This window comes from Lycium ferocissimum, chromosome 11 (genome assembly GCF_029784015.1).
Source record: "Lycium ferocissimum isolate CSIRO_LF1 chromosome 11, AGI_CSIRO_Lferr_CH_V1, whole genome shotgun sequence".
Taxonomy (NCBI): Eukaryota; Viridiplantae; Streptophyta; class Magnoliopsida; order Solanales; family Solanaceae; genus Lycium; species Lycium ferocissimum.
Window position 1 is genome coordinate 25,027,532 of NC_081352.1, and position 10,160 is coordinate 25,037,691.

The following is a 10,160-nucleotide window of genomic DNA, read 5'->3' on the forward strand; positions in this document are numbered from 1 at the left end:
CCTTCCAAATTTTTGAGACCCAAAGACTATGTCAGTTCTCAACAACAATTTCAGCTGACGATTAATTTTGCGGGAATCCTCTGACCTATTATTAAGACTATGAATGTCCTTTCGTCATTCACGATGGGGAAGGTAATATCCCAACATACACAAGTGAAGAGAACTCAAACACATATGTAAGACAGGTGCTTGATAGTTTGTCCTAAAGAACTGGGCAAACGTTGGCAGAACATGAAGTGCTCGAATTACTCTGGGTAAGTAGCGACCTTTTTCTTTTGGAAGGAATAACATTGAATAGTATGAATATATTCATACAACTTCCATTTGATCCCGGTGACTCTGTTGGATCTCAGGAACATGCACGGAACAAAGTGATTGCTTCCAATATCACCCAAATAGAGTTGCAAAATGAGTCCGAACTACAAAGCCAATTTGCACATCTGAAGCTTGTTGTGACTGAGAATTCAGTTTCGCATGATATTTTGCCTTATGATATTGACGAACCAACAAAAGTTGAGGGAGAGGCTTCCCTTATCCCTCATGCTAACAATGCTGAGATTGCTGAGTTTTTCCATGCCTATTCAACCAACTATCTTTGGTTGATTTTAGGGATCTAGCAATGTGTGAGAGCATGAAAAATGGCTTACCAACTTGCTATTGGTTTGACACTGGGAAATATGTATCTCATCCCATTCCTTTCGTGTTCAGGCGTAAGTATGGTGATCATTTATCTGCATTGGAATTTGATAAGAATAGTTATCCTTATATTATTGGAGTTCAAGGTGGCTGTGTCCTAATTTTTGCCATTACGTGCTCAAGTTATTCTAGCATAATGAATGGCTTCGGTAAACAATCACTTGGGAAGGGGCCCGCGATTTGCTGCTGTTACTCATGTTGGTGTAGCCAATGTCTAGCTATGAATCGGCAATTCAAAGGTGGACCAAGTGTTCAGCACAATGTCTAATGTAGTCTGCAAAGTAGTTGATGCTACGTCCAATTCGTTACCGATTGGGGTGCTCATTGAAACACCCATACAAACGGAAACTGTTCAACAATGCCACTTTAAAGATGGTAAATTTTTTCTAATTTCTTTTGGTAGTCGAGAATCTGTAATCTCGACTTCACATTTTGCACAAGCCCTACCAGCAAGGTGTGTAGATTGCAACTCTCTTTATAGTGGCTCGATTACATGGAAAACTGATTTGACAGCATTTGAAGAGGTATATATTGACAAAATTTCCATAGAACCTACGTTAATTGAGGATCTATATCTTGATAAACTATTGTCACGCCCCAATTTAGGAGGAAAGTCCCACATCGGCAAAACACAAGAGAGATGCTGGGTATATAAGTAAGCATGTCTTACCTCCTAGTGACGTGTTTTAAAGCCGTGCTGCCCTAGGCCCAAAGTGGATAATATCACCAGTGGGTTGGGTTGCTACATATAGTATCAGAGCCACTCTTGTGTCAGCCTTGTCGATGGAGGGTCATGTAGGGGCTTCGTGCAAATTAGGCAAGAAAGTGGATAAAAACTTGTACCGAGTCTAGACAATCCCATGCGGTGGGGCAAACCTCGATGAGTACACTGAGTCCATAATAGGGGTGTATGTCACGCCCCAACTTATGAGGAAAGTTGAGTCCATAAGAGGGTGTGTATGCCACGCCCCAACTTAGGACGAAAGTCCCACATCTGCAAAACACAAGAGAGATACTGGGTATATAAGTAAGCATATCTTACCTCCTGGTGACGCGTTTTAAAGCCGTGGGGGCCTAGGCCCAAGATGGACAATATCACTAGTGGGTTGGGCTGTTACAACTATTTTGGGAGAATGCTGGTGGTGTTCCAAAGCGTGAAATGCATTCTGCTGATCTAATAATTGATGTTGAAAATGAAAAATTTGAGCTACTCGGACATGCTGACTGTATCCTTCCATTCAATCCCGGTGTGAATCTGTTCTTTATTATGTATGGCGGGAATGTGATGGTTAATTGTGTATGGGATCCTGACGTCAGTTCTAAAACTATGAATCAAAATGGTGTAAATGAGACCATTGTGGCACACTTTTTTTTTTTTTTTTTTTTTTTTTGTGTCTAGTGTTGCTTCTTCTCCAATTTCAAATTACTTTGTTAATCACTTGGAAATGAATACTGAATCTAAAGAAGGGAAGCAGAAGATACCAAGGGGACTCTTTGTATTCCCTTATTTGTGGCTGAGTTTGGCACTAGAAAATAAATGGCATATCTTGCTTGATTTATGGGCATTGGGAGCTAAAGACATGTTTGTTGCTATAAAGTTTTGTGCTCTGGCTATTGTTGATGCTGCTTTACCTCAGAATATTAACGTGGAACCAAAGCAGGTAGCACATGTTTATAATGGACGACTTCCTAATAATGGCCAATATCTGTCAACACAAATAGTGAGCCTTGATTTTGTTTCATTTGTAAATAATTTCTTGTTTCCACAAGTAGTGCTTAAAAGCACAATGACATTACAGCAGCCACTTGGGATATATATAATTCTAATGTTGGCATCTCATTTTGGACAACTTACTGGGATTATGACTTGCAAATGAGTCAATGTTGTTCAACCTAATAAGTTGATTCAGAGATTCAATGACATCCTACTATTATTTGTGACAATTAGTGAGGAGTGCACTGTTATTGCCTTGAACTTTGAAGACAAGGTTCTTATTGAGGACGAGAGTATTTTTATAAATCAGCCACAACCCACACTAACCGCTATCGGACCGAAAAGAAGCAATATGGCTAAAAGGCTTTCACAAAGTTTGATTTGGGATCCACGCCCATTTAGCAACTAATTAAAGAGGACAAGGAGCCAGAAAGAGAGATTATGCGTATTATGTTGCAGTCTGCAAAGTCTGTATATCTCATCCTCTTTCTCGGAGTCTAGTTTCTCATCCCCTTCTTCTTACTTTGAGTACTTCAATTGTAATTCTGTCATTCAAGTATTAGTTTGATTAGTGTTTCGTTATCGTTTGTTATTGAACCTTTTATCAATTAGTATAGAAAAAGTAGACTTTACCCTGTTTTCTTGTTCTTTTCGATCACAAGGCCATTTAAGTGTTTGAGTCATTACCAAAAAAAAAAAAAAAAAACAAAGAAAGAGTTTGACATCTTCAAATTCTCCATTCAGGGTTGAACCCAAGATTTCAGCAAAAAGATGGTGTTCTCATTCACCATTTCCATAGCCTGGACTGGGTCCATCACTCAAGTACCCGTCCCTTAGCTTCACTCTCTTTAGTTCAAGTTCAAAATAATTTGCAAATTTCTCCTAGCATACCTAAAGTATATAGGCAAACAATAAGTGAAAACATTAACTCTTTGTATAGCAGGTTCTTGAAATGTGCGGGTTCATTGCAGGGGCCAGTCCCCTACATTCAGTTCGAGTTATATCTAAAAGTTTAAATATTTTGGTGAGATAATTACATTTTTGACCGTTCTAAAAATATTCTTAGGAAAATATATGTGTTCTGTATATTAGGTATAAATATACATAGTACATAATTACATATTATATACAAAGTCACCGTATATGCTTTGTATATTTTGACTAGTGTCCGTAATTAATTATGTCCAACAGGCCAAAATGAAAAATCTCTAAAAAAATTACTCAAAAGGATACTAAGTTGGACCTATTGTCACGACTCATTGTATCTAGCAAGGACAGGAAGAAAAAGATAATTAATACCTGAACATTGGCACCAATGACAATGTTGGGCTTCTCATAAGGTTGGCCGGGCAATTTGCAGGATTGCCCTTCGCTGGAGGTGGTCTTTAATTTTTACCCTTCAAAATGGTGGTCTTTAAATTCTGCCCTTCAGGCAGAATTTCTGCCCGTTTAAATTCTATCTTAAGGCAAAAATTCTCCCTTCAGGCAAAATTTGCATGGGTAAAAATTTTGCTTGTGCAGCCCAAATTCTACCTTAAGGCAAAATTTTGCCGGGTAGATTTGCAAAATTTTGCCTTGCAATTTTTTTTTTAAAAAATTGAGCTGGGGTTCAAACCCACAACCTTGGGTCGTTAGGCGAGGGGTAAAATTTAAAGACCACCAATTTGAAGGGCAAAAATTAAAGACCACCCCAAATAAAGGGCAATCTGTGCAAAAAAAAAAAAAAAAAAAAAAAAAAAAGGTGGTTTGCCCTCAACTTTGCGTTTGTTTTGCTAGTTTCCCTTGCATTTTTTTTTGTGCTGATTGCCCTTCAAAGGCATTGGTCTTTAAATTTTGCCCCTCAAATTGGTAGTCTTTAATTTTTTTTCGCTTCGCCTAATACCCCGAGGTTCTGAATTCGAACCTCAGCTCAGTGAAAAAAAAATTGCAAGGCAGAGGTTTGGATATGGAAGGTAGAGTTTTGCATGCAAAACTCTACCTCAGGCAGAGTTTGAATGCAAAACTATATACTCTGCCTGAGGTAGAGTTTTGCATTTAAAACTCTGCCTTGCGAATCCAAACCCTACCTTACAATTTTTTTAATTTTTTTTTTGATTGAGTGGGGGTTCGAACCTGAAACCAAGGGATTGTTAGCGAAGGACAAAAATTAAAGACCGCCAATTTGAGGGACAAAAATTAAAGACCAACGCTTCTCTTGAAAGCAAGGCCCGCTAGCATTATGGCCTCCGATGAGCCCACTGTTCCCATACCTATTGTTGAATCATTTGCACTTATGTTCCTCTTTTGTGCCGGTCTTTAACTTTTGCTCTTCAAATGGGTTGGTCGTCAATTTTTACCCTTCAAAATCGAACTTATGCCTATTAGGGCATAAGTTAAGCATCACAATATTCACAAGTTATACCAGAACTTATGCCCCTATAGGCATAAGTTCAATTTTGAAGGACATAAATTAATGACCAGCCCATTTGAAGGCTAATAATTAAAGACCAGTCCATTCAAAGGACAAAATTAAAACCCAGTCCATTAGAAGGGAAAATCGTGCAATTACTTCTTATTTTGTGCTGGTCTTCAATTTTTGTCTCTCGATGCAAATAAGTTTTCCGGGGGGTGGGGTTTGGGGGTTGGGGGAGTATAACTTTATATTTTCACATCATAATATACTCGTGTTTATCGTCTGTGCAAGCTTAAAGAACTTACGCTCTTGAACGTAAGTTTCCGACTTTGAAAAAAACCATCCAATTGAATGCCTATGGTTGTTTCCTCCTCTTCCACAGAGGTGTTGAATAAAGGCGCTATTGTATTCACGCACCGACTCTACAATTTATATATGTATTTATTAATTCGAGTGTCGAGGTTCTAATAAAGTGAATAAGTAAAAATAGATTTTTGTTATAATTAGAAAAACTCGTTGAATTTTGGGTTAGCACCAAGCAACGATCTGTTTTGACTTTCAAGACGGATTAGGGAAGGGACACCGATAAGGATCAAAGGAAAGTTAGGAAAGAAAATGAATAAGAGAATCTCCTTCAGTCGTCTGGCCTGGGGTACAAAGAGAAGAAAAGAGAGTCGTTTTCTTTAGTCACCCACTATATAAAGGAGAATAGGATCATGTTCCACTTCAGATATCTTTCTTAGACAAAATTATGTGTCAATTATTACATGGACAAAAACACACAAAAGCCACATTGGTACTGAATTCTCGAGCATCTTGAAGCTAAAAGCAAATATATTAGTGGTCGAAAAGATTAAAGAAGAAAAATTCACACTCTCTTTCAGAAGTCCTTAAGAAAAGGATTGGTTGGTGGACTTGCAAGTCTTTCCGTCATTATGTTTTGCATGCATTTCTGATGGATAGGCATCCATGATAAGTTAATCATTTGCGACTAAATTTTAAGATTTTCTCTAGTTTTGTCTCTTTTAAGTGGGATCACATTTGATTAGGAATGACCGACTTTTCTAGCTTAGTTGTAAGGGTGAATCGAGGGGAGGATTGTTACGGTTCACTTTTACGCGGGTGCATAAAAGTTACTAAGAACTTGTAGACTCTATTTGGATTTTATGTTTTTTAGAGTCGCCACCTAATTTTATTAAGGGAAAGTAGGAAAACCGGGTAAAAAGGGTTTATCAAACAAGAGAAAAATCCTTTTAAACTAGAGTTCGAGGTAAAGGGTTAAGCGATCACACAAGGGAGGTTTCGAAAGTAGTATTAAGGATCCGTAGAATACGATTGACCTACGAGAGCTTCAATGTATGATTAATGTGATTATTTGCTAAAATCTTATCTTTCTTGCAAGATTTGTCATGCTAATCATAAAATTTCATTTTTTGGCAAGTTATTCTTTAAGTAGAAAGAGTTGGTTTCTTTTTGAGAAAATACTATATGGGGTTAAATGCACTTCATTCCCGGACCAAAACACACTTAAGATTTCTCTTAAATAGAGTTCCTACTAACTTGGTCCTAATTCCATGATTTAGCCCTTATAAGTTTTGTATATATTTATATATAGAGAGAGAGAGGAAAATAAATGGAATATATCTCCTTTGTAAAGATAGCATAGATTTGTATAAGTATAAATAAAGAAAATAAACTCATTTATTTTGTTTTAGTCCATTTTGAGCTCATTTTGTCAACCACATTCTATCACCAAAGCCAACTTACTTCTCAAAAATGGTCTACTTTTTGCGCGGAGTGCCCTTCTTTCGGGGTGGTCTTTTAAATTCTCGCCTCTCATATTTGCTGCCTAAATTATGCCCCTCATATTACCGGTCTTTAATTTTTGCCCTTCAGACAGGTAACTTTGAGCTACACAAATAATGAGGTTCCGAAATTCAACCCCCGCTTCAAGCATAAATTAAAAAAAAATCGCAAGACAAGGCTCCGGCCTCCGCAGGCTCTGGACCAGATGCTTTTTTGTTATGAATTACACATTTAGTGCCGGATCGCGATACTCAGCGCTTTATGGGCAGACGCTTGGCATAAGTAGTCAGTCCGGCATAACTTTGATAATTCCTTCACAAAGTTACGCCTGCATACTTTTAATTGGCAATTTTTACGCCGACCGCATAACTTGTGAAGGAATTATCGTTGTTTTAATTCCAGATACTTATGCCAAGAAACCGCCTATATGCATAAGTATGCCGTCGGCAGATAACTTCGTAATTCCTTCGCAGGGATTATCTTGGACGTAGGCATACTTTTAACGGGCGAAACTTTTATCGGATCGGTTAAACTTTGAATGAATTATCAAAGTTATGCCGGACCGGCATACTTATGCCAGGCTCGGCCCATAAAGGCATAAGTATCTCAGTCGGCATAACTTTGGTAATTCCTTCGCAAGTGTATGCTTGGACTGGGTGCATAAATAAATTTAAACTTGCACTTGCGAATTTTTTTTTTTAAAATTTTGACTGCGCGTGGGTTCGAACACTGGAACCTATGGGTTTTTAGCCGGCGGCAAAATTTAAAGATTTCAAATGAAAAGAAAATTTAAAGCATCACCCTTAACGAAGGGCAATTCTGCGAATTGCCCCGTGTATTTCTTCTTGTTTGTTTGCCTTAAGGCTTGGGCTTTTGGCCCAAAAAGTGTTTAAAAGCCACCTTAAGACTTAAGTTGTATTGAGTCTTTTAAAAATGGGAAAACTACGTATATATACACGTATTGGGAGAAATATTTACTTAAACGTAACGATAGTTTTCCTTATTTACAAAACATAACGATATATTACAAAATATACGGATTTTCATATATTTTTCGTTTTTTATTTTTTCCGAAAATATATATATTTTTTATAAAAAAATATTTTTTTTAAAAAAAATATTTTTTTTTTAAAAAAAAAATAATTTTTATATATATTTTTTAAATATTAATTTTTTTTTTGCTCAATGGCTTAAAAAATTACCTCATATTTCTATGTATGAAAGTTGTATGAAATGTGTATGTGTAAGCAAAATTTTTAATATAATTTTCATATACAAAATTTTTGAGCGAAAAACTTTAAGCCTTGAATATTGTATGAAAATTGTTACAATGTTGTTGTAGTTGTATTAATTTTCCGGAAACCTAATATGAAATTTATATACAAACAATGTGAATGAAATTCTAAGTCTTGAGGAAGATATACGCATTTTTACCATTCTCATGCATAAAATTTTAAGCATAATGTTTAAGCCTTGATCAACATATACACATTTAAATACGTTCTTCATACATAAAATTTGACGAACTTTTTAAGCGCTTGAGCAAGATATACACATTTCATACACAAAAATTTGAGCGATTATTTTTAAGTCTTGAATGTTTGTATCAAAGTTATATACAATATTGTTGTAGTTGTATTAATTTTGAAATCTAACATGAACTTTATACATGAAAATATGTGACGAAATTTTAAGACATGAGCAAGATACAAATTTCATATTGTTTTCATACACAATTTTAGGCGGATTTTTAAGCCTTGAGCAAGGATATACACATTTCATACATTTTTCATACACTAAATTTTGAGCAAAACTTTAGAAATCTTAGCGAGATATACACATTTCATACAACTTTCATACATAAGTTTTTGAGCAAAAAAAAAATATTAATTTTTAAAAAAAATAAAAATAAATTTAAAAAAAAATATTTTTTTTAAAAAAATAAAAAAATATTTTTAAAAAAATAAAAAAATATTTTTTAAAAAAATGATTTTTAAAAAATAAAAAATAATTTAATTTAATTTTTTTAAAATATAAAGCATGTTTTGTATAGGATTTGTAATGTTATGTTTTGTAAATATAAAAGCTAATAAATCGCGTTTAAGTAAATATTTATAAGCAAGATGTATATATATATAAAATAGCTTTAAAAAATCCATGACTTATCTTTTCTGAAAAATCTCCCTTTTGTTCTGATTAGTCCAAGTTTTTCTCAAATTAAGCCCAACATACATTTCAACCCAATTCATTTGAAAGCCTTAAATTAGTCCGTTTTCTTTAGTTTCTGAAAGTGCGCTTGTGGCCCAGACAACCTATTTTATCCGTTTAGTTTCCAAAGAGGCATAAGGCCCAAAATTATCCAATTTCATTCCAAAAATCCTTTTAACTCAATATAAATCGCCATTTTTCCAGTTTCCATACTTTGCAAAATATTCAAAGTTTTCCAGTTGCACAAGCCGTGTTTAACTTGATTTTTTTATTTAAAAATGTTTAGCTACTACACGAGTTTTTCTAAGTTCTAATCGCATTTGGGTTCCAATATGTATATCAAGTTAATTACATACACAACAAATATATAAATACGAAGAAAGAAAAAGGAAAGTTAGGCTGGTGAGCCTACCTAAGCCCACCAGTTGACCATTTTCACCTATGATTGGGCCTTCAATCATCTTCATTCGGACAGACTCGATAGAATAAAAATGTTGTTGGGCCTTTGGCCCAACACTGATTTCATGCGAGAAAGTGCTCAAGTGGCTCGTATGGGTTCCCATGCAAAAACAAAGAGGGGAAAAGGGGAATGCGGTTAAAGGGTATCTAAACTTAATCAACACATTAATGAAGAATCTAAATAATAAATACATACACGTATAAACCATGTATTCCTATGCGTATACTAAGTATATATATACGGTATCCAATGAAATAGAGACAAACCAAACATACAGGCCCAAATAGACAGAAATAGCAAAGAAGCAAACCCAAAAATGCAAGTTCACAAAATAACAGGCCCAAATTCAAGATCAGATAAAGGTAGCAAGCCCAATAAGGGAAAAGAAATAAAATAGGCCCAAAGTCCTACACAGTATACAAGACAAATAAAATAGTACAGGTTCGACTTAATAATATACAAGGTATACCCTTTTATATACACGCAGAAAGTGTATACGGCTTACATGTAACCGCTTGTATATTGATACGCCTATTACACCTTTAAATAGGGTAAATGGTCGCGATCAAATATAGAACCCGACATGGTTGAATTCGAATCTGAAATACAATGAAGAAATAAACTCGTTAAGTGTAGCAACTTGAAGGTAATAGTCTATGTTTCTAGAGACGGAAATGTACAAAAATTTTTGGTTTTAATATTTGTCATGAGAATCCTTTACAGTAGAAGAATGTGATTTTTGATTAACAGTGCCTCTAAAGGCACTAGGTTGTGCTTCCAATGGAAGATAAATACATTGGGTATTAATCAACTCCTTTATATGTGTAAGTGCAATTAAATATGAGATACACAAGTTTATCAAGGTTTCTCACAAAGGGGATAAA